We start from the raw sequence: 26,140 nt of genomic DNA, 5'->3' as shown, positions 1-26,140 counted from the left end.
ACAAAGGATACGATTGTGTATGTTTTTCTGCGTTATATGTATAACTATTAAAAGGAAATAAAAGTACACTACAGAAATCCTTTATTTTAATAGATAAGGCTTTTTATAGCATATTAGTGCATATTCTGTACTAATAATTAGTACTAATAATTTATATAGCTATATATAAAAGAGCATTACTAAATACTGATATATGATAAATATGGAGGTGTAAGCGTATCACTTATCTGCTGTATGAATTCTAAATTAAGATATAAACAAACACGAGAAAATAGATGTATTTCGTCTCATGCAGAGGTTTTGATAATAGACATAATGAGTAAATTCACATTACAGGTGGCCCTCGTTTTACAACGGTTCAATTTACACCGTTTCAGAATAACAACCTTTTTTTCCAGTCATGTGACTGCTATTGAAAAGCATTGAGAAGCAGTGCATTTATTAAAATAGCCAGTAGGTAGAGCTGTCTGCTTGTGTTGCAGCAAAGCCAAGCAAGCTGAAATTAATCAGTTTAACCAGACCTGAGCTATCGAGCAGATTTCAAAGGAACAAGATCTTCCTGTCTATAAATCAGTCCAGATTGGAATGCATAGAAAGAACTGTTTGCAGAAAAATGCAAGTGAAGTCTGTGTTGTGTGATTATTTTATTAGGTTTATAATGCTGTTTAGCAAATGTTTTTGTTCATTTAACTTAGTTTAATTATATATTCTGTGTTTTGTGATTATTGCATTAGGTTTATAATGCTGTTTAGCATATAAAGTCTTCATTTCAAAGCTTTAAAAATAATGTATTAGGTGTTACTTATGACAATTTTGAGAGGGGCCTGGAACCTATCTCCCTCACTTCCCATTGACTTACATTATAAACTGGGTTTCAATTTACAACGGTTTCGATTTACAACCATTCCTTCTGGAACCTAACCCTGGCGTAAACTGAGGGCTACCTGTATTTAAACTTTACAAATAATCATGATAGGTAACCATAATATATCAGATTTCTCATCCTGATGTTGTTTCAGAATTTGAGATACACTTATTTACACTGATAGAATTAGTAATGAATACAAAATTAGATGAGAGAATACAAGCTGAATTGCACTGAAAACATTTCCTTTTGTATTCTATATGCTTCATATAGAGCACAAAAAATGTATTCTGCATTCCAGGAAACTTACACCTAGATTACGAGTTTTGCGTTAGGCTTAAAAAAGCAGCGTTGGTCGGTCCTAACGCTGCTTTTTAACGCCCGCTGGTATTACGAGTCTTGCAGGTACAGGTGTACCGCTCACTTTTTTGGCCAAACTTGGCAATACCGCAAATCCACTTACGTAAATTACGTATCCTCTTTTTTCAATGGGACTTGCATAGCGCCGGTATTACGAGTCTGCCAAAAAGTGAGCGGTAGACCCTCTCCTGTCAAGACTGGTACCGCATTTTAAAGTCAGTAGTTAAGAGTTTTGCACTACAAAGCCGTAGCATAAAACTCCTAACTAAAGTGCTAAAAAGTACACTAACACCCATGAACTACCTATTAACCCCTAAACCGAGGCCCTCCCGCATCGCAAACACTAAAAGAAATTTTTTTTTCCCCTAATCTGCCGAACCGGACATCGCCGCCACTATAATAAATATATTAACGCCTAAACCGCCGCACTCCCGCCTCGCAAACATTAGTTAAATATTATTAACCCCTAATCTGCCGTCCCTAACATCGCCGACACCTACCTACATTTATTAACCCCTAATCTTCCACCCCCACTATACTAAAGTTATTAACCCCTAAATCTAAGGCTAACCCTAACCCCCACTAACTTAAATATAATTAAAAGAAATCTAAATAAAAATTACTATCATTAACTAAATTATTCCTATTTAAAACTAAATACTTACCTGTAAAATAAACCCTAAAATAGCTACAATATAACTAATACTTACATTGTAGCTAGCTTAGAGTTTATTTTTATTTTACAGGCAAGTTTGTATTTATTTTAACTAGGTAGAATAGTTACTAAATAGTTATTAACTATTTAATAAACTACCTAGCTAAAATAAAGACAAACTGACCTGTAAAATAAAACCTAACCTAAGTTACACTAACACCTAACACTACACTATAATTAAATTTATTTCCCTAAATTAAATACAATTAAATACAATTAAATTAAATTATCTAAAGTACAAAAACCCCCCACTAAATTACAGAAAATAATAAACAAATTACAAGATTTTTAAACGAATTACACCTAATCTAATCCCCCTAACAAAGTAAAAAAGCCCCCCCCCAAATAAAAAGCCCTACCCTACACTAAATTACAAATAGCCCTTAAAAGGGCCTTTTGCGGGGCATTGCCCCAAAGTAATCAGCTCTTTTACCTGTAAAAAAAATTAGAAATCCCCCCCCCCCAACATTAAAAGCCACCACCCACACAACCAACCCTATCAGCCAATCGGAATTGAAGGGATGCCATCTTGGATGACGTCATTTAAAGGAACCTTCATTCAGTGTTAGCTGTCGGATGAAGAGGATGTTTAATATTTTCTGTAATTTAGTGTTTTTTTTTTTTTTTGTACTTTAGATAAGTTAATTTAATTGTATTTAATTGTATTTAATTTAGGGAAATAATTTAATTATAGTGTAGTGTTAGATGTTAGTGTAAATTAGGTTTTATTTTACAGGTCAATTTGTCTTTATTTTGGCTAGGTAGTTTATTAAATAGTTAATAACTATTTAGTAACTATTCTACCTAGTTAAAATAAATACAAACTTGCCTGTAAAATAAAAATAAACCCTAAGATAGCTACAATGTTACAATGTACAATTAGTTATATTGTAGCTAGCTTAGGGTTTATTTTACAGGTAAGTATTTAATCTAGGTGCCGGCGATGTTGGGGCAGCAGATTAGGGGTTAATAAGTATAATGTAGGTGTCGGCGATGTTGGGGGCAGCAGATTAGGGGTTAATAAGTTTAATGTAGGTGTCGGCGATGTTGGGGCAGCAGATTAGGGGTTAATAAATATAATGTAGGTGTCGGCGATGTCGGGGGCTGCATATTAGGGGTTAATAAGTGTAAGTTTAGGGGTGTTTAGACTCGGGGTTCATGTTAGGGTGTTAGGTGTAGACATAAAAAAAATTTCCCCGTAGGAATTAATGGGGCTGTGTTACTGAGTTTTACGCTGCTTTTTTGCAGGTGTTAGACTTTTTTTCAGCCGGCTCTCCCCGTTGATTCCTATGGCGAAATCTTGCACGAGCACGTTACACCAGCTCACCGCTAACGTAAGCAGCGCTGGTATTGGAGTGCGGTAAGGAGCACAATTTTGCTCAACGCTCACTTCTTGCCTTTTAACGCCAGGTTTGTAAAAACCCGTAATACCAGCGCTGTAGGAAAGTGAGCGGTGAGCATAAACTGCTCGTTAGCACCGCACAGCCTCTAACGCAAAACTCGTAATCTAGGTGGTAGCTACTTGTAATAGCTTCATTGGATGGTGCAATAAATTGCCATGTATTTTGGTACAATAAACTATAGACATACGTAAGACTTGAGCTGGCAATTCAAGTATACAGTACAATGGATAATGTAGATGTTTTTTTTTCTTATAAAGGGTTTTATATTTTGATGAAAGGGAGCTATTTACCATTTTACTGTTTTATTTTGTAGTTTAAAAGTATGTTCATTATTACTTTAATATTATTATGTAAACATTTGTTATTGGCTTGAATAGAGCATGAATATCAATGCAATTTTTAAAAATGACAGTTATTTAATAAGTAAAATAAAAATGTTCTTTGAGCCGTATGCTATATATTTATATATATTTATTTATATATTTTTTCTTTTTCTCTCTCTCTGTCTCTCTCAGTGGTTATGAATGTTTTACATTGGTAAAAGATTTTTCATAAGTGATTCACCCAAGAGATTTAAATGGTGCAAATAAAACAGCTGTATTAAATATCCTGTTTCTAATGTTCTCTGTGTGTTCTCATCCTCTAAATCCTTCAAAGAAGCCAAATCCTAAATGTACCAGAAGCTCACATCAGTGAGTTCTTTCATCTTTAGATAAAGTGCATTTGGGAAGAATCCAATGAAAAACAAATACTAATTACCAAAGATGTGTTATCATGTAGACCTGATAAGAAAATTGCTGTTGTATGGCAATATGATTCACCATATAATTTAAACTTACATTGCTTAAATTCACTCCCACCATCCCAATATTACCTATGAGATTTTGCTTAAAATAGATGCTGGGACTTTCCAACTGTTAATTATAGAACCATTAAAATACAGTTCAATTGTGTAGTTAAAAGGACAATGCAATAACACATACTTTGAATTTCAAACAAGAAGTATATTTTTTCCCCTGTTATATGTGACAGCTATTAACCAATCATAGACTTACACACCCACATCTACCCCCCCCCCGCACACACACTCCCATACACACACACACACACACATACATACATACACAAACACACATATACACACACACATACATACATACACAAGCACACATACACACTCACATATACATACACACACATACATACACACATACACAAACACACATATACACACTCACATACATACACACACATACATACACACATACACAAACACACATATACACACTCACATACACACATACACAAACACACATATAGACATTCACATACACACACATACATACACACATACACAAACACACATATACACACTCACATACATACACACACATACATACACACATACACAAACACACATATACACACTCACATACATACACACACATACATACACACATATACAAACACACATATACACACTCACATACATACACACACATACATACACACATACACAAACACACATATAGACACTCACATACACACACATACATACACACATACACAAACACACATATACACACTCACATACATGCACACACATACACACTCACATACATACACACACATACATACACAAACACACATATACACACTCACATACATACACACACATACACATGTACATACACACACACATGCACATGTACATACACACTTACATACATACATACACACACATACATATATACATACACATACATTCACATACACACATACATACACACACAAACACACATTCATGCACACACATATATACACCCACAAACACACATTCATGCACACACATATATACACACACAGATACATACACACACATATACAAACACACACATACAGACACATACATGCGCACACATACATACACATAAATACATACACACACATACATACACATAAATACACACACACACACACACACATATATATATATATATATATATATATATATATATACTGCAACCTCTTGAACATGCTTAGTAGAAGTTGATGCCTCTGGCAGCTAAATATTTCAGAAAGTATCTCATAGCTTAAAGGGACATTATGGGTACAACTACAGTACATAGTTACTACTCACTATGCTATTCTTTTTCCTCCTGTACCTGCAGCTCTCTATAAAGCCATTCTCTAATTTTAACCCTTCACAGATGCCAGTTGGTTGGCTGGTAAAAAGACAGTAATATAATGGATCTGTGAATGTGCACCACTTTTGTCACAGGTTGCAAGAATGGCAGCTCCCCTTGTAAAGGTACAGAACTTCACTAACCAGCACTTGAAGGGTTAAAAAACGAATAGCTTTAAAAAGAGCTGCAGGCACAGCAGCAAAAACTATAAAATGGTGAGTAGTAACCATGTTACTGTAGTTGTACCAGCAGTTGAGAGGCAGCTTAAAGGGACACTGAACCCACATTTTTTTTCAGAATTCAGATAGAGTATGCAATTTTAAGCAACTTTCTAATTTACTCCTATTATCAAATTTTCTTCATTCTCTTGCTATCTTTATTTGAAAAAAAACATCTATGCTAAGGAGCCAGCCAATTTTTGGTTTAGTACCCTGAGCAGCACTTGTTTATTGGTGGGTGAATTTATCTACCAATCCGCGAGAACAACCCAGGTTGTGAACTAAAAATGGGCTGGCTTCTAAACTTACATTCTTGCTTTTCAAATAAAGATACCAAGAGAATGAAGAAAATTGATAATAGGAGTAAATTAGAAAGTTGCTTAAAATTGCATGCTCTATCTGAATCATGAAAGAAAAAAATTGGGTTCAGTTTCCCTTTAAGGAAAATTAAACTCAGTTGATGAAAAGACTTAAAAACTAAATGATATGCGTATATTTCTTATTTTTTATTTACAATGAAAATAATAAAAAAGTGCTTCTGATAAACAATGAAAATTGCTCATTGTGATCACTGTAACAACAATAAAAGAAAGAGAAGGCGCTCCAATGGCAAAATATCACTAATGCTTAGTGTTCCCTCTTAAAGGGATATTCCGGTCAAAATGTAAATGCACATAGATGAATTACTTCTTTGAATGGAAACATATTTACAATATACATGTATTTGCAAAAATGTTTCTAGTAAAATTTATTACTGTTTTAGTGTTAGCATTTTTCTCTGCATGTGCATGTGAAGCATAGTTAGATATTCTCAGTGCACCAGCATTTTATTTCATTTCAGCATTAACAGATGGTACAAGCACCTTAGGCTCTCTGAATAACTGCTGTGTTTAAAATGCTGGTGCACGTTGCATACTTAAATACACTTTTGAAACAGCTAGAGCTTTTATTAGAAGCATTTTGCTAATACATTTATATTACAAAACTGCTTCTATTCAAAACTTAAAAAGCATCCAAGTGGATTCCAATATTGGCTGGAATGTCCCTTTAAATAACCTTCCTAAAGGAAGGATACTTAAAAGGATAATGCACCTATCACAAAGTGCATGTAAGGCAGTCTGGGTGAATTTGGTGCTTCCCAGCAAGCTTGCCTCAGTTCACAGGTGCTCTGGATTCTTATGGCCACTGTCAATTCGTTATTAAAGAACAAGGAATAATATCTGGAAGGACTTGAATGATGGAATTGTAATTTATTTATTTGATGCTCTAATTAAGGGTATTAACCATTGGCATAGTTGCCTACTGTCCTGTTTTTTCTTGGTACAGTTTTTTTGGCTTCCTGTCCTTTGTTCAATTTAGTCTGTATTTAGTTAACTAATATTATGTGCAGTACAGTACTCCCACCACAGGGGTCACTGTGGCTTTAGTCATGCAATATGCTTTTTCTGTAATATTTTTCTGTAGTTTTCTTTATCTGTGGCCTTCTGTTGAGCTCGGAGCTCGCTAAACACAACTGGTGAGTCAATGATGAGACAAATGTTTGTAGCAACCAATCAACAGCTTGCTCCCAGTGCTGCATTGCTGCTTCTGAGAATATGTCCATATCCTTTTCAACAAAGGTACCCAAAAGGACAAAGTAGAAGTGAATTTAAAAAGGACATGCTCTATCTGAATCATGACATTTAATTTAATTTTAACTTTCCTATCATTTTTTTTTTTTTTTTTTTTTTATAATTTTTATTGAGGTTCTCAAATGAGCAAACAGACAATTGCCAACAATAAAGTATAGGACTTAACACAATAGTAATATGCATCATGCGTCTAAAGTAAACACACTCTCTAATTGACTCTGCTCCAATGGAGTCACTGGGATCTAAAACAGAAATACACCAAATGTCCCAATAAATGATTACAATCTCATCTGACGCTATACACAAAAATTCTAACATAGTTGAATGAAGGACCTCATATTTTCAAGTTTCTTTCTTGAGATATTGCCCTTAATGAACATTCAAAACATCTTGTATTTAAATATCCGTATATGAATTGGTTAGAAAGATATAACAACAAGATAGACATCAAATGTAAACCAAGTAGACTTATAAGCCAGTTTAGGGAGATAGACAACAAGGTAAATATCAAATGCAGACTAAATAATTGTGTAGGCGTTACTTAGGGAGGTATAACAACAAGGTAATTATCAAATAGACTAGATAAATGCAAAGGAGCTGCTTAGGGAGATGTAACAATAAGGTAAATCTCAATTGTAAGCTCAGTATTGGTGAAAGAATTGCTTAGGGAAATAAAACAGTAAGGTAAATATCAAATATAAACTAAATATATAATTTGCAAGGAAAAAAGATAGTACTAAACAATCTTGCACAGCTTGGGAGGAAAAGTAGTGCCAATATAATTTTGTAGTGCAAGATATAATTGAAAAAAGGGGGAAATAAGGTGTGGTATTGACAAGAGAAACCACATAATTCACTCTCCTAAAATAGGAGGTATATTAAGGGGGTGGGGAGGTGGTAAGTTAAATACGGTGGGCAAATTGTATAAGTTAAGCGCCACATCAGATCTGGGAGATGCACAAGCCCCATACTATGTGAAAAATTTCGTGGGCACATTGGGTACCAGCGGGTAAATTGTGTGTGTGGGGGGGAGATGGTGATTCAAGTATAATAGACCCACAAATAAGCAAAGCGCTATAACTAATCCAAAAGTTGCCAGGGTATCTGGATATTAGAGGACATGCAGGTAAAAGCTGGTAGAAAGATAGGTCAATGCCGTACACCGTATATGGGAGCTCAGATATTTAAGGCACCAAGCCTACCACTAATTGGGTGGCTCATATACTATATTATGGAGAAGGAGACCATATATTATAGTGCTAGTGTGGGTCCAGCCCACACTAAGGTTTTTGTCTTGCTTTCTGAATAGCTGTCATAGGAATAATAAAGATAAATTGGGGTGTAACCCTCTGTCGACAGGTTGTTGCTCACTAACCACAAAAATGATAACCTTGCATAGTATACAGACATGACCAAACAGTTGTGTACCATAGGTTGACATTACAGGAACATAACATAATAGCAGTGTCAGATCTATTACTAAAAATGGAATAATAACTCTGCAATGCAAACAGTAACCACCATATATTACAGCGTTGAGTTTTAGCTAAGAGGATTTCTGGGGGTAAATAGTTGGTTCGCTATAAGACCATCCATAAGTAATGCTATAGGGACAAATTCATCATGATACAACTTTAAAAAAAAACAAAAAAACAGTCAATATAGATGTCCCTAAAAAAACAGCGATTTTCCTGGGAGCACTGTCTCTAAATTTAGCCAAGTCCTCTGGTAGGATTAGAGAAAGAAAAGCAGTTGTAGCTGTACTAATGGTCAGGAGTGCAGGATGGCTTTACAACAAGTAACTTGTGAACAGGCTGCAAAGGAGTGTAAATAAAATCCGGGTAGCAGACTTATATGCATAGTAGAGTTTAGAAAAAGTCACAAAACATGTGCTGCATTACACTTCAGGCTGCAGAGAAAGGAGTTGTTGTAATGCAGTTTACAAGGATAAGGTTTCCCCTACCCCACACCGGATCGGAAAGCTGGACAAAGTCTCTGGGCCACCATGTCAGAGCTCTGGACAACAGCAAATAGACTGTACTGGGTAGAGCATACCGGAGGTGACAAATGTTCTAGTCGATAGAGGGAAGGTCCGTTCCAAGCTGGCCTTTCGCCAAATTGAGCTGCATACTTTAGACCCAGGAAACCCCTACGGGCCATAACAAGAGGTGTCTGAAATCTTACCGGGCTACTTTGCTCCACTGTGACCGATATCATGCAGGCAATACCTGCAACGCTTGAAGGCGCCAAGTATTCTGCTTTGGGAGTACTGCCTCCGGCTTCTGTCACAATCGGGTGGGTCACTGCCGCCATAGCCTCCGCACCCAGAGTAACATGGAGTGGATGCCAAGTGGTAGAGGGATGCCGGGGCCCCAAAGCGTCCCTCCCCACGGTAGTAAGCATAGGAGTGTGAGCATGGGCAATATGGGTGGTCGATGTTGCTTCCATTTGTTGAGGCGCAGAGATGCTAAAACGCTCAAGTACAGTGCGGTAGCCATCCAGAAAGATGTGGATCTCCTCCATAATATGTTCTGCAGTGGCCATATTTGGGTGGGTTGATGGATGTCGGGTACAGGTCTAACTCAACGATCTCTAGTCAATCCCGTTCTTAGTTGCAGGCGCTGCTTAGGCCACAAAATATGGCGTCTCCCATAGTCACTTGTTGACAGTGTACACCCCAGAAGTGCAAGATTCCGTTATGTCAATACTATTCCCTTAGGAGTTAAATGTGCAGGTCTTCCTTACTGATCAGGTTGAAGTACATGCCAAATAGTTAAACTTCTACAGTCGCCAAATTCTTTTATTATATTAATAATGCTTGGAGCTACTGAAATTTGCGACCTCTCTGCTGCGCAGCTGGCTCCGCCCCCCAACTTTCCTATCATTTAAGCAGTAAGTATTGCTAAATTATATTACTAGCATTTGATGTGCTTGTTTTGGGGGGGTTGGAGTAGCGGGGCTATGCAAACAATACATGGGTGTGGCTCTGCTGCAAAGTGCCCCTGGTAATTTATTTCAAATGTTGACTACTATGCAATGAAGGAGCAAGGCGGTTTTGTAAATACACATGGTAAACACATCTTGGTTCTCTAAGGATAAGGAGGAACCTCGCTGAGATTTCACAATAAAATTTGGTTGGGAGTGGGATGTTTAACATCTTTACTTGTCTTATCTGTAGAGATCTTTTTATCTCATGTTCACATGCAGAAGTGGAGCGTACTTTTTTTTTTTTACGTATTAATGTCACTGTGCCTACTCACATACAATAGTTGTATGCCTTGTTTTACTACTTAACACGTATAAATCCTACATATTATTAGGGGTCGATTTATCAAAGCTTTCTGCAGGCTTCGCCCCACTATGACTGCAGGTTCTCACAAGAGAACCTGCAGTCCGTATTTAACAAGCAGTGGTCATTAGACCGCTGCTTCCATAAACATTCACCACCTCTTAGGTGGCAAATTTCAATCTCTTCCGACCTGCTCCTATGTGCGGGCAGGGGGCAGGATTGCATGCAAAAGCAAAGTAGCACTCATGTGCAATGCTGGATTCCGGCAGCGGAATTCAGCCTGCCAGAGGCGAGCTAAGGCGGACAGGAGCTTGTATCTGTGCCCCTGTCTGCCACAGCTTGATAAATCGACCCCTTAGGGGCCATTTTATCAAGCTGACAGAAATTGTATTGGTATTCGATCGGGTTGATTGACACGCCCTGCTAGCAGCCGATTGTCCGTGAATCTGCAGGGGGCGGCATTGCACCAGAAATCGTATTTGTATTCGATCGGGTTGATTGACATGCCCTGCTAGCAGCCAATTGTCCGTGAATCTGCAGGGGGCGGCATTGAACCAGCAGTTCACAAGAACTGCTGGTGCAATGATAAATGTCGACAGCGTATAGTTTTAATCGAAGTATTATAAAACTATGTATATAGTGAGATCACCTCATATAATATAATGCATTTTCTTAAGGAGCCAAATTAAAAACCTTCCTAGGGGAGAATTTTCTTAAATACATTTTGCATTGCAAGTATAATATGACAGTGGTAAGATACAGAGTAAATATGGTCTCTATAGGTCATTTAAAGCTTGTGTGCGCAGCCATCAGTGACAGGGGGAGACACCAGAACAAATTAAAAGTATTTTACATGGATGAAACAGGTCTCTGTCCTTTTTACAGTTTTAACTTCACAAATTGGGAATACAGTTCTCCTGTCCCCTGTATTATATGACAGCCTTCCGCCAATCACAGAGTCATATATATTTATTTAATGTAATTGGCAAGAGTCCATGAGCTAGTGACATATAGGATATACAATCCTACCAGGAGGGGCAAAGTTTCCCAAACCTCAAAATGCCTATAAATACACCCCTCACCACACCCACAATTCAGTTTTTACAAACTTTGCCTCCTATGGAGGTGGTGAAGTAAGTTTGTGCTTAGATTCTACGTTGATATGCCCTTCTCAGCATTTTGAGGCTCGATTCCTCTCAGAGTACAGTGAGAGGAATCACAGGGATGTGAAGGGAGTATCACCTATTGAATGCAATGGTTTTCCTTGCGGGAGATCTATTTCATAGGTTCTCTGTTATCGGTCGTAGAGATTCATCTCCTACCTCCCTTATTCAGATCGACAATATACTCTCATATTCCATTACCTCTACTGATAACTGTTTCAGTACTGGTTTAGCTATCTGCTATATGTGGATGGGTGTCTTTCGGTAAGTATGTTTTCATTACTTAAGACACTCTCAGCTATGGTTTGGCACTTTATGCATTAATATAAAGTTCTAAATATATGTATTGTACTTATATTTGCCATGAGTCAGGTTTATGTATATTTCCTTTTGCAGACTATCAGTTTCATATTTGGGAAAAAACATATTTAGGAAAAAAAAATTCTTACCTGGGGTATAGTCTTTTCTCAATTGACTGCTTTTTCATTAAATTTTGCGGGCAAATTAGGCTCGCGAGGGCGCAAAATGCCAAAGTTTATTGTGTCAAATGTACGTCCGATTACGCAAATTCATGACATATATCAATCATCAGGGTGGGATTCACAGTCCCCAAGCTATGAAAGAAGTATCTTGGATACTTGCTTGGGTGGAATCCAGCTCCTGTCTAGTTTCTGCGGTTCATATCCCAGGTATAGAAAATTGGGAAGTGGATTATCTCAGCCGTCAGACTTTACATCCGGGGGAGTGGTTGCTCCATCCAGATGTGTTTTCTCAGATTGTTCAGATGTGGGATCTTCCAGAAATAGATCTGATGGCTTCCCGTCTAAACAAGAAACTACCCAGGTACCTGTCCAGGTCCAGGGATCCTCAGGTGGAAGCGGTGGATGCGTTAACAGTTCCTTGGTGTTACCAACCTGCTTATATTTTCCCACCTCTAGTTCTTCTTCCAAGAGTGATCTCCAAAATTATCATGGAACAATCATTTGTGTTGCTGGTAGCTCCAGCATGGCCTCACAGGTTTTGGTATGCAGATCTTGTTTGGATGTCCAGTTACCAACCTTGGCCACTTCCATTAAGGCCAGATCTTCTGTCTCATGGTCCATTTTTCCGTCAGGATCTCAAATCATTAAATTTGAAGGTATGGAAATTGAATGCCTAGTGCTTATTCATAGAGGTTTCTCTGACTCAGTGATTAATACTATGTTACAGGCTCATAAATATGTTTCTAGGAAGATTTATTATCGAGTTTGGAAGACTTATATTTCTTGGTGTTCTTCTCATAAATTTTCCTGGCATTCTTTTAGAATTCTTAGAATTTTACAGTTTCTTCAGGATGGTTTGGATAAGAGTTTGTCTGCAAGTTCCTTGAAGGAACAAATCTCTGCTCTTTCTGTTTTATTTCACAGAAAGATTGCTAAGCTTCCTGATATTCACTGTTTTGTACAGGCTTTGGTCCGTATCAAGCCTGTCATTAAATCAATCTCTCCTCCTTGGAGTCTTAATTTGGTTTTGAAGGCTTTACAGGCTCCTCTGTTTGAGTCTATGCATTCTTTGGACATTAAATTACTTGGAAAGTGTTGTTCCTTTTGGCCAGTTTCTGAATTATCTGCTCTTTCTTGTGAATCTCCTTTTCTAATTTTTCATCAGGATAAGGCAGTTTTGCGGACTTCATTTAAATTTCTACCTAAGGTTGCGAATTCTAACAACATTCATAGATAAATTGTTGTCCCTTCTTTGTGTCCTATCCTAAGAATTCTTTGGAGAGATCCTTACATTCTTTAGATGTGGTAAGAGCTTTGAAATATTATGTTGAAGCTACTAAAGATTTCAGGAAGACTTCTAGTCTATTTGTTATCTTTTCTGGTTCTAGGAAAGGTCAGAAGGCTTCTGCCATTTCCTTGGCTTCTTGGTTAAAGCTTTTAATTCATCAGGCTTATTTGGAGTCGGGTCAGGCCCCGCCTCAGAGAATTACAGCTCATTTTACTAGATCAGTCTCCACTTCGTGGGCTTTTAAGAATGAAGCTTCCGTTGATCAGATTTGCAAAGCAGCAACTTGGTCTTCTTTGCATACATTTACTAAATTCTACCATTTTGATGTATTTGCTTCCTCGGAAGCAGTTTTTGGTAGAAAAGTTCTTCAGGCAGCTGTTTCAGTTTGATTCCTCTGCTTATGTTTAAGTTTTTTGTTTTTTCATTATGAGAATAAACTTATATTTTGGGTTGTGGATTAATTATTTTCAGCGGAAAATGGCTGTTATTATTTTATCCCTTCCTCTCTAGTGACTCTTCTGTGGAGTTCCACACCTTGGGTATTACTATCCCATACGCCACTAGCTCATGGACTCTTGCCAATTACATGAAAGAAAACATAATTTATGTAAGAACTTACCTGATAAATTAATTTCTTTCATATTGGCAAGAGTCCATAAGACCCACCATTTTTATGGTGGTTATGATTTTTTGTATAAAGCACAATTATTTCCAAATTCCTTTGTTGATGCTTTTTACTCCTTTCTTTATCACCCCACTACTTGGCTATTCGTTAAACTGAATTGTGGGTGTGACGAGGGGTGTATTTATAGGCATTTTGAGGTTTGGGAAACTTTGCCCCTCCTGGTAGGATTGTATATCCCATACGTCACTAGCTCATGGACTCTTGCCAATATGAAAGAAATTAATTTATCAGGTAAGTTCTTACATAAATTATGTTTTATATATATATATATATATATATATATATATATGAGTTTATGTGTGTGTACCAATAAATTATTAACTTTTAATTGAACCCTACTACAAGACTGTGCATGGTATGTTACTGAATACACTTATGTGTTTAAATTGAACTGTCTTACCTTATCCAGGAGTTACTCTCTTTTTTGTATTTATTTTTTCCTTGTTTGTTATTGAGTCAGTAGTTAATTTAAGATGATATTTAATGATGGTAAATCTCCAGAATACATAACATTAGGATGCTGCATGTTTTCCACATAAGCCTCATATTTAAAAGATTTAGATAACTGCAAAAGGGTACAAAAAACACTATCCAGTTATGCATATATTTTTTCCGTTTTAAAAAACAAAACTCTTTGATGTTAGGATTTACAAACAATAACAAGTTACTTAGATCTGCAGTTTATTATAAAACATTTAGCAAATACAGAAGCTGATTAGGACATTGTGTCTTTCAGAACAACAAGTGCTTAATACTTTCCATGATGTATAATTTTCAGCTTAATTATTGAAGAAGCTTGCAGCTACTTGGTTTTTCCTCTAGTCACGTACCTTTCTCCACTGATTTATATAATTGATTAGGATTAATAGAATGGCCGGAGTACAGAAAGAGTGGCATCAAGTAGAAAATAAATATTAAACTAACCTATTTAGAGAATATCACAGGAGTTTTCATTTATTTTAGAATGTTCCACATTGGTTAATCAATATTTAGAAAGCAAATTGAACTTTGTAATGTTTTTAATTTATTTTTTATGATTTTTTTATTGCACTTATTAAAAGTTTCAGACTGATTGTTAGACTTACAAACAGATAATCAATAAAATGTCTTCTTTACAAACCATTCATTAGAAGTTAAATGCTACTTTCAGTTTTAATATCAAGTGCTAAAACAATCATAAAATGAGAAAATATTCCGCAACAGCAAGCATTCATTTATTTGAGACCCGAACCAGCTTTGTTAATACACAAAAAAATATTTTTGGTAATTTAAAATATTTGCCTAAAGGAAAGAATGTTCTAGGCTCTTAAAAAAAAAAAAAAACAATCACCCCAAAAAACACACTTAAAAGCCATTCCATTTAATGGTTATAAAAGAATAAAATAATTTTTAAAAATTACATTCCAACAAATAGCAAAAATTATTATTTTGTCATTATTTTGGTTTCATTATGAATACACCAATCCCCCCTATCTATGTCAGATTGAGCTGTATATTCCTGTCAGTAAGACAGCCATACATAATTTTTTATCATTGCAGTACTTTTTTCAAAAATGCTCAGTATTTTTTCACTTAAACTAAAAATTAATTTACATTTTTATTACTAAAGTACACTAAAAACAAGCAAATATGGTTATTACTGTGTCAATTATTAGAGCTCTTTCTTTGTCAGACATGTCAGACAGTTATTAAGTAATTATCCTAAAGTGAGCTACAGAAGTTGCAATGGAATTCAACCTTTTATAAAGCACTTAAACTGATGGTAAATTTAAAGGGACACGAAACCCAATTTTTTTCTTTCATGATTTAGAAAGAACATACAATTTTAAATAACTTTCTAATTTACTTCTATTATCTAATTTGCTTCATACTCTTTATATCCTTTGTTGAAAAACAGCTGCTGATTGGTGGCTGCACATAGATCATCATATGCTTGGCTCATCCATGTGCATTGCTATTTCTTTAACTAAAGATATCTAAAGAATGAAGCAAATTCGATAATAGACGTAAATTGGAATGTTATTTAAAATTGTATTTTCTATCTGAATCACGAAAGAAAAAATTTGGGTTTAATGTCCCTTTAAACTTTTATAAACTTTCCAGTAGATCCTATATGATATTCACAAGTAAACCACATATATTGGTAAATTTACCATCCCTGCTGGCAAGTAGTAAATCTGTCTGCAATCGCCACTTGCAATGTCTGAACCAATTGCATTAGAGCAGGGGATGTCAATCACCCTGAACGAGCGAGTGTCAGGGCGATTGATCTCGCCACTTCTGAGGTGGTGCAGTGGGGAAAAAAAGCAGTTTATGCAAACCTGCTCCACGTAGTCGGGAAAGCTGTGAACGTAGCTTAGTAAACAAAATATATATTAATATCCCGTTTTGTGTTCTTTGCTCCTCCCTCTTGCATTTTCTTTTGCGTATAGTATTGACATATAGGGCTTAGTTTGTCGAGTGGACATAATTCTCTATAGCGAATCATGTTCGCTGGACATCGCTAAATGCGAACAGCATATGCTGTCCGCATTTATTATTTATCAATGCCTCCCCCTGCTCACTGGCAGCAAATCGGCCACTAGTAGTGGCTGTCAATCATCCCAATCGGATCAGGATAAATTCAATCTGCTTCCTTTTAAGGGGCTTAGAGGTTAAGGAGCAGTGATCTTATGACCACTGCTTCTTAACTTTCGTTTCAGGCGAGCCTCTGAAGCAGCATCTTCTTCTTAATAAATGGAGCCCATAGTGTGATCCTACATGCTCTATGCGTAGTTGCGCTGCTGAGAGATATACGATTTGTGCATGTGCAGATTTTTTACTCAGCCACCAATGGAGAACTGACAGGCAACAGATTGCACATGTATGGAACTCTTACTGAAGACAGCACCTATTATTATTATTATTATCTGGTTATTTGTAGAGTGCAGCACTATAAACATAGGCAAGGTAGCAATTATAGGGATCAAATGGGTAGAGGGCCCTGCCTAGAGTCGCACTGTTGTAGTCAGGTCTTGCGAAGGTGATCTGCAAGCAGTTGGGCTCTTAGGCTTACATTCTAAGGGGATTCATGGCGGATAGCAATGGAGGAGAAGAATTGTTATTAGGAAAGGTTAGTGTAGGTTGTATGCATCCCTGAACAGTAGAGTCTTTAGCGAGTGCTTGAAGCTTTCAAAACTAGGGAAGAGTCTTGTGGAGCAAGGCAGAGAGTTCCACAAGATGGGAGCCAGTCTGGAGAACTCCTGTAAATGGGAATGTGAGGAGGTAACAAGAGAGGAGGAGAGTAGGAGGTTGTGAGCAGAGCGAAGGGCACGGGCGGAGAGTATCTGGAGACAAGGTCTGAGATATAGAGGTGAGCAGTGCAGTTGAGGGCTTTGTATGTCAGAGTGAGAATGTTGTGTTTAATCCTGGAGGCAAGAAGAAGCCAGTGAAGGGATTGGCAGAGATGTGCAGTAGATGAAGAGCGACGTGTAAGAAAGATGAGCCTGGCAGATGCATTCATTATGGATTGTAAAGGAGCTAGATGGCAGCTAGGAAGACCAGAGAGGACAGAGTTGCAATAGTCAAAGCGGGAAAGGATGAGGGAGTATATTAAAATCTTAGTTGTGTCTTGTGTAAGGAAGTGTCTGATTTTATAGATGTTTTTAAGGTGGAAGCGGCAGGCTTTAGCCAAAGACTGAATGTAAGGAGTTAAAGAAAGATCTGAGTCAAGTGTGACCCCAAGACATCGGGCATGCTGGGTAGGAGTAATAATGGAGTTGTCAACAGTTATAGAGAGATGGGGGTGGAGGTTTTAGAAGAAGGGGGGGGGGGAATAAGAAGCTCAGTTTTGGAGAGATTTAGCTTAAGGTAGTGAGAGGACATCCATAATAAGATGTAAGAAAGACAGTTAGTGACACGGGTTAGCAAGGAAGGAGGTAGGTCTGGAGCAGAGATGTAGATTTGAGCACCTAGATGAAAGACAGCTGTACGGAAAAGGTGATGATTGGGTGATAGCGACAAATGTCACCAGCAACAAGAAGAGGCGAGCATAACAAGGCGGGCAGAAGGCAGATTAACTGTGTCTCACTGATTAATTAAATAAAAATATTTACAAGCATTGCTTGAAAAAATATATATTAACATTTCAAGCATTATTCTATTAAACTGTAATTAGCAAACGCACTAACTTTAGCATCACTTTAAAACAGTGTTTCTCAACCGCGGTCCTCAAGTACCCCCAACAGGCCAGGTTTTCATTATAGCTGAACTAGAGCACAGGGGAAATAATCAGCTGATGGGTGAGAACAAGTTAGTAACCATGCTATTACTGATCAGCTGATAACTTCACCTGTGCACTGGTTCAGCTATAATGAAAACCTAGCCTGTTGGGGGTACTTGAGGACCGCGGTTGAGAAACACTGCTTTAAAAGGACAGTAAAATTAAATTAAAGCATTTATAATTAAGATAACACATGTCATTTTAAACAACTTTCAGGTTTACTTCTATTATAAAATTATTTTTTATCCTTTCTTTGAAGAGTAACTCTAGATAGGCTGATAGGAGCTTAGAAATGTGCATGTGTCTTTAGCAGTATATGGAAGCAGTGGTGACAACTATAACATTGCTATAAACATTTTTACAAACAGTGCTGACCAATGGCTAAAGACGTGTATGCTCATGAAATCACTTAGGATTATACTTTAACAAAGGATACCAAGAGAACTAACTAAAGTTGATAATAGAAATAAATTGGAAAATTGTTTAAAATGTCATGTTCTTTCCAAGCTATTTAAGTTTCATTTTGAATTTACTGTCCCTTTAAGGGATCTCACAGTTTGTATAAATATTCATGTTTTATTTATTGTACTTCTGATATACTATATTATTTGCCCATATTCCACTCCTATGTGTATAACTCCATTCTCAAAACATGCAATATTTTTTGTATTGCTTGTATTTTACCATTTTCTGTACAAATATGCTCAGTTATACTTCCTTCACTAATAAAGTATTACAGAAGAAGGGACTTCAGTGTCTAGAAAACTTGCACAAACTCATTTTGGCCATAAAGGGTATCACTTAGCAAAAAGATACTTTGTTTTTTTATGGTTCCTGTTATCACACAGCAAATTTATTAAAAAATAAATAAATATTATATTAATTTAGCTTGTTCATAGAGAAATGCAACCTATTATAATTAATTGATTGAATCAAACTTTATAATGTTGAAATGTATCATAAACTATTCTCTGACCAATTTAACTTCTATTCATAAATTATATAAAATCTGTCTTGTTAAACTCCTTACGGTATTGTTGCTGGTATCTCTTCCTCTGATTTGTACCGTCCTGTCCACATCAGAATTTTCTTATCAAAGCTAGTTGGCTTGTAACGAGGTATTTTGCTCTTGCTATCAGCTAGGGAACGACATAAATTGGCGAAATGTTAAAAAGATTTCAATTTTCTATTTTTTTGCAGTATGTAGAATGTACATTTGTAGAGAATACAAATTTAAAGTGCTTAACAAAATAATTATTATTATAATAATGTTTAAATCTTATTGTTTGGAGGGTGAAAAATAGGTAAACGCATTTTACAGAAAATGATCTGCATTATGCCTTCAGCCTGCTGTACAGAAACTTGATTAGCAGAAGCACTAGGCATTTGTTAAAGGGACAATCAACTCAATGTTTACTGTAATATGCATTCCAGTTTTTTAAAAACAGATGTCCTGTCCTAAATAAAACAATATTTTATGTTCATATTTGAAGAGGCATGCCATTGTACTCAAGTAGAACTTTGAGAAATGTCACCAGCCAGTCAACAATTTATTCCTATGGTTCAGTTGTTCACAAAGAGGAATTTTCTGTTTCAGTATCCATTTACCATTTACCCTGGTTTAGCTTATCCCTTTTCATGGAAAAAATAAATTATATATATATATATATATATATATATATATATATATATATATATATATATATATATATATATAAATAGAAAAATAGAGTCCAGCACTATACCCATAGGTATTTTTACAAAATGTGTGCAGTCACCGTGGAGTATCAGCGAAAACTCTAAATTAGACAGTCAATGCATCAAGTGTGACAGCACCACAATACAGCAGCTTTGTTCAAAGGTGAAAAATTCTTTCTTTTATTAGGATATAACTATGTTTAAAAAAAAGCAACGTTTCAGACCTACATGCTGTCACACTTGATGCATTGAATATATATATATATATATATATATATATATATATATATATATATATATATATATATATACACACACACACACACATATATATTGCCATTTTTAATTGCTGCTTTTTTACATGCATTTTTTTAGACGTTTCTATCCCTTTAAACCCAGATCAGCATTTCCAAAGCCATTTAATAACAATATTTTCAATAAATAATAAAACTCAAAAGGTAGAAAAGAGTATATTGTGAGACCACATTTGCCATCTAACATAATTATGTATGTCTGCTACACACTAATTTGTATACATAATTAAGTTTGTACCAATAAAATATATAGCAATCTGCTTACAGATCTGCTTACAGATACTATGGCATTTGAGTAGCCAAAATGAATGTAATAGAAACAGCTTTCCATAGCTAAAGTAACACAAAATGCATTAAAAGTGTTAAAAATAACACTGTATGCTTTCCTTTAACTAACATACTATTCCCTCATTTTGTTTATAGTCTGGACATTATTGCTACTTATTTTGCTCAATTCCTTCTGTCCCTTGTTTTACATTTTTGTAAGTGAAGCTTACCTCCAGGGCTGCATTCTGTGTAGTGATTGTGAGGGATGACTTGTCTTATTCTTTTATGATTTGGAGTTGTCATCCACTGGTCAACACATTTAAAATGGATCTTGTTGAGTCTTAAACATCTTAATGTTGGTCTGACAAAGAGCATAATTTCTTAAAATTAGTTCTGATTCTTGAACTGTAGTAATATTCCTAGACTGGAGATAAAAGGGATGTGGAAATTTTCCAGATTTCTTTTTTATCCTTGACTCCTTCTGACAACGTCAGTACAGTTCTGCACAGCCTCTTCTCACAAGATTTTGTTTCTCTGTGTCCTGAGAATAAAAATGATGACGAGATATCAGTTCACTTGGTTAAAGTCAACATGGCAAGAATTTGCTCATAAAATGTTTACTTATATTAAAAATAATAGTGGGAAAGGAACAAATCAGTGACATGGTTAACAAATATAAAGCTACAAAGAAAAACAAGATGAAGAAATACTCAGAATGTATTTTTGTAGGAAATAAAATACTGGCTGATGCTTACCATTTCTGAATGTAACATAGAAACGTTTGATTTTAAAGGGATAGGAAACCCAATTTTTTATTTGATGATTCAGATAAAACAGACAATTTTAAATTGAAAGTCAATCCTAGTGTTGTACAAACGCTAGGATTGACTATTGAAACAAATAAAGGGGACTTTCATTCATGAGGTATAAGATACTTCATGTAGAAAGCTCCTTTATTTGTTTCAACCAATTGCCGTTCTTAGCTGCTACAGCAGACCACGGCTAAAAAATTTTTTTTTGCTAAGAGGTGACGTTTTCACCTCTTAGCCGATAGCCGTGCGGTAAATCTGGCTCCCATGGGCGCCAAGTCAGATTTACCGCAGGGCTATTGGCTAAGAGGTGAAAACGTTACCTCTTAGTAAAAAATGTTTTAGCCGTGGGCTGCTGTAGCAGCTAAGAACGGTGATCGGTTGAAACAAATAAAGGAGCTTTCTACATGAAGTATCTTATACTTCATGAATGAAAGTCCCCTTTATTTGTTTCAATAGTCAATCCTAGCGTTTGTACAACGCTAGGATTGACTTTCACTTTAAACAACTTTCTAATTTACTCCTATTATCATTTTTTCTTTGTTCTCTTGGTATCTCTATTTTAAAAGCAGAAATGCAAGCTTAGGAGCCAGACCATTTTTTGGTTCAGCACCTGGGTAGCGCATGCTGATTAGTGGCTAAATGTAAATGTGGCTAAATTGTTGGAAAACCATATATATCTTTTGTTTACTACTATCTTTTGTTTGCCTACTTGTGTGGCAAATAACCAAGTGTTATAAACTGTGGTCCTATTATACACATACATTCAAAGCCACTATTTCATACATGGTTGTTTCCTAAGTTTTATTGATCTTTGCTTCCTTCCAAGAAACTGGTCCACAGCGAAGGAGTATCCAGACAAGTTTGTCAAAATGATATATTTTTTTACTTTTTTTTTTTAAATGTGTTAATAAATTTCCAGTTATCCACTTATTTTCTATTTGTTTTTCATATCTAATGTACTAAAAAGAATACTGATCAGAATTAGTTGTGCAGACTGATGTCTAGTAGCTGGGTGAGGAATGTTCATTAGATTCTTACCATTCACCTTTAAGCTCTGAAGAAGGCTTTAAGAGTGTACTAACACACACTTGTCCATTTGTTCTTGGGCAATATGGAGCTGTCCTATGATGTTAGATTCTTAAATTATTGATGAATATTTGAAATCTTGTGAAACTAGTAGAGGACCATTGTATGAATGATTTAGAAGCCCAAAAGTTGAAAATATCTGTGCAATACAGCAAAGATAGCTTTAATAATGGTGTAACTCATGTGAAAAACTTCAGAATTTGAATGATCATCTCTCAGGATAAGGAACACGTGCCCTTCAATCAGAAAAATAAGATTTATATGCAGTCTCTGCCAATGATGTACAGAGATGATATAAACAGCATGTTATTGTAGCAAACATATCTTCTATTTTAGGTAAAGAAATATTAGTTATATCAGAAATGTACCAATTTAGTTATATACCATTAGAAATACATAAATAAATATGAAATTATTGGGATTTGAACTTTCTCCTGTTTAGGGCCAGATAACAAGTAGAGTAGTATTTAACGCTTCCGCTCGAGTGCTAACTCTGATAGAAGTAATTTTTTTGTGCACGCTGGGTAGTGCTCGCATTACAAGTTGAAAATAAACATTTTTATCATGCATTCTAACCTGACATGGGTAAAAAGCTGAAGTTAGAATATGACACGCGCGTTAACTTTTTTCCCCATGGAAGTCAATGGAGCACAAAAAGTGGAAAAAACGAACACCCTACTCACGCACATATTCTCAAGTGCACTAACAAAATGAAAATATTAATATTTCACATTCCAATGTTCCTCACATAGCAGAATATGTTCATGTTTATTTATTTATATATAGATATAGAATTATATAGAATTATAAATGCACTATGATCTGGGGCTACCTACCCTAAATACTGAGATGAGACCCCAGGTGCAAGGAGGTTTAGACAATAAGATAAAATACAGAAAGATAATAAAGTAAACCTTATCCAGCACATTCACATAAAGTCATAATTAAATAATAGTGTGGGGACTGTGAGCATCTCAAAACTAACACACACACACGGATGTCAAAGATAATGCAACAAAGTAATTTTAATACTCAAATGTTAGTAAATAATGTGCAAAAAGAAACAAAGTAAAAATGATACAATTCATCATCAAAAAATCATTACAAGCATATGCAATTCATTTGTTACCCCACACACATACAGGAGAGCTCAATTGTCCAGTAACTCAGTGCGTCCACTGACAAATGCACAGAAGCGGTATTAGTGTAAGATTCAAACAATACATAAACGGCACTCCTCCTGATATATATGACTGACTGGATCCTATAAGGGGAAGTTCAGGGTGGTGCAGAGCATGCTTGCAAATATTGAATGACACTGCCGGGGCAAACTGTATATCAGAGTCCCTGTATAAAGTCCCCACCACTCACTCTGAGCCAGAGAGAGCTGAATGAATGCCAGAGGGGCTGAGAATATCACTCAGCAGGGATAACCAGCGTCTTACTCCATATCAGGTGTAACGCTAAACCACTTCACGTTACCCATATCACCTGAATCCAGAGTGTCAAAGGTTCTTCACCCCCGTGTCTCGTCCACGCAAGATTACCACCGCTCACCACAATTCCATAAGTATCCTCAGTGTAACACACAAAGTAGAAGATCCGGTCAGATGTATCTGTAAATTCAAACGCTGTAATTCCAGACAGCGTGGGAGTCGGCAACAAGCCGATAGCTAACTGCTGCTACACGTGTTTCACCCTACGTCACAGAGGGCTTCCTCAAGCTGAATGAATCGATATCCGGTCTAAAGATTCAGCTCTATTTAAATACAGACCCCACAGGTTAAATAAAACAGTATTGATTATTACACAAAATAAACAACGAAAGAATGTGCCCAACTTGGCTAAAACAAAATATATAAAACAAATGATGCTTAACGTTACTTCATCTGACATCCGTGATAGGCATTAATAGTTCAAATAACCAAACTAAATAAAGAGTGAAAAATGCATACCTCGATATATATATGGCTTGCTAGTTCACATATATAATAATAGCAGAAGGATGCATAAAAATATAAACAATTAATATAATGACATCCATACATATGTGTGTATATATATATATATATATATATATATATATATAATGGTAATTTGGTACATGGTGATCGACGTGTGACGTCACTTCCGGTTTATTGGTGATGTCACTTCTGGTACATGGTGAAATTAAGTATCGGAATTGTAGTCGTTATTAACATTAAAACCTCATTGCAGGAATTGTTTAATTGGCTATAAGTTTTGGGGCATAAGAGGAAGTTGAAAAGGACGAATGAGAGATATAATATATATAAAATGTATATATCAATATATTTTGGAGTGTAAGAGGAAGTTGAAAAGGTTGATTTTGCGATATATGTATATTGGGACAAGTAAAACATATACACATTGTTCTGGAAAGCAGTCACACTAGTCATATAATAATTAAAAATATACCAAAAGTAGATTTTAAAATAAATACATTTTAGAAAAGTAATAATATAATACAAATATTCCATCCAATGTGGAATTGTTATAAATGGGTTGTTTGAGTTTCCAACAATAAAATGATACACGTGATTAATAGGGCTCCAATGCACTTCTATATATGTCTATGTATGTTTACATATTTATTTATGTGTTTTTGTATGTGTAAATATGTCTGTAAATACATATATACTCATATAAATACATAAATTAATATGTAGACATGTATATGTATAAAACTGATGCACGCAAAGACCCAGGATAAACTTCTTTTTGTTTGCGCATAACTGTCAGTGCTCCACTCAAAATTTGGCCCTTAATAGGTTATTCATATTTGATCAAGTTTACAGCTGTTCTTTATTAGAAGGAGAAAAATAATCATCACTTTTATAATAAACACTTTAAATTGTTTTATTTAACTAAAGAAAAATAACCACCACCTTAATAAAAACAATTAAATAGTTGTATTTAACTATAGCAATAACATTATGGGTTTCACATTCATTTTTACTGCTCGCCCCCCTACTCATGCTTAGATCCTTTTGTAAATCTAATCCACTCCAAACAATCTTCTATTCATTGTAAGAGGTTGATTCGATGTACATAGATTTGCAGGGAAATAATGGGATTAAAGGGACGGTAAATTTAAAATTAAACTTCCTTTCATGATGATTCAGATAGAACATGCAATTTTAAACAACTTTCCCATGTACTTCAATTATTTAATGTGCATACATAGATAGGCTCAGGGGCAGCAATGCAGTACTGGGATCTAGCTGCTGATTAGTGGCTGCCTTACCCAATCTGTTCAGCTAGCTCACAGTAGTGTACTGCTGATCTTTCTATAAAGGATTCCAAGAGAATGAAGCAAATTTGATAATATAAGAAAATCTAAAAGTTGTTTAAAATGATATGTTCTTTCTGAATCATAACAGAACAATTTTTTGTTTA

Source organism: Bombina bombina, chromosome 4 (assembly GCF_027579735.1).
Source record: "Bombina bombina isolate aBomBom1 chromosome 4, aBomBom1.pri, whole genome shotgun sequence".
In the NCBI taxonomy this organism is placed as follows: domain Eukaryota; kingdom Metazoa; phylum Chordata; class Amphibia; order Anura; family Bombinatoridae; genus Bombina; species Bombina bombina.
Note: the sequence above shows the minus strand (reverse complement) of the source record.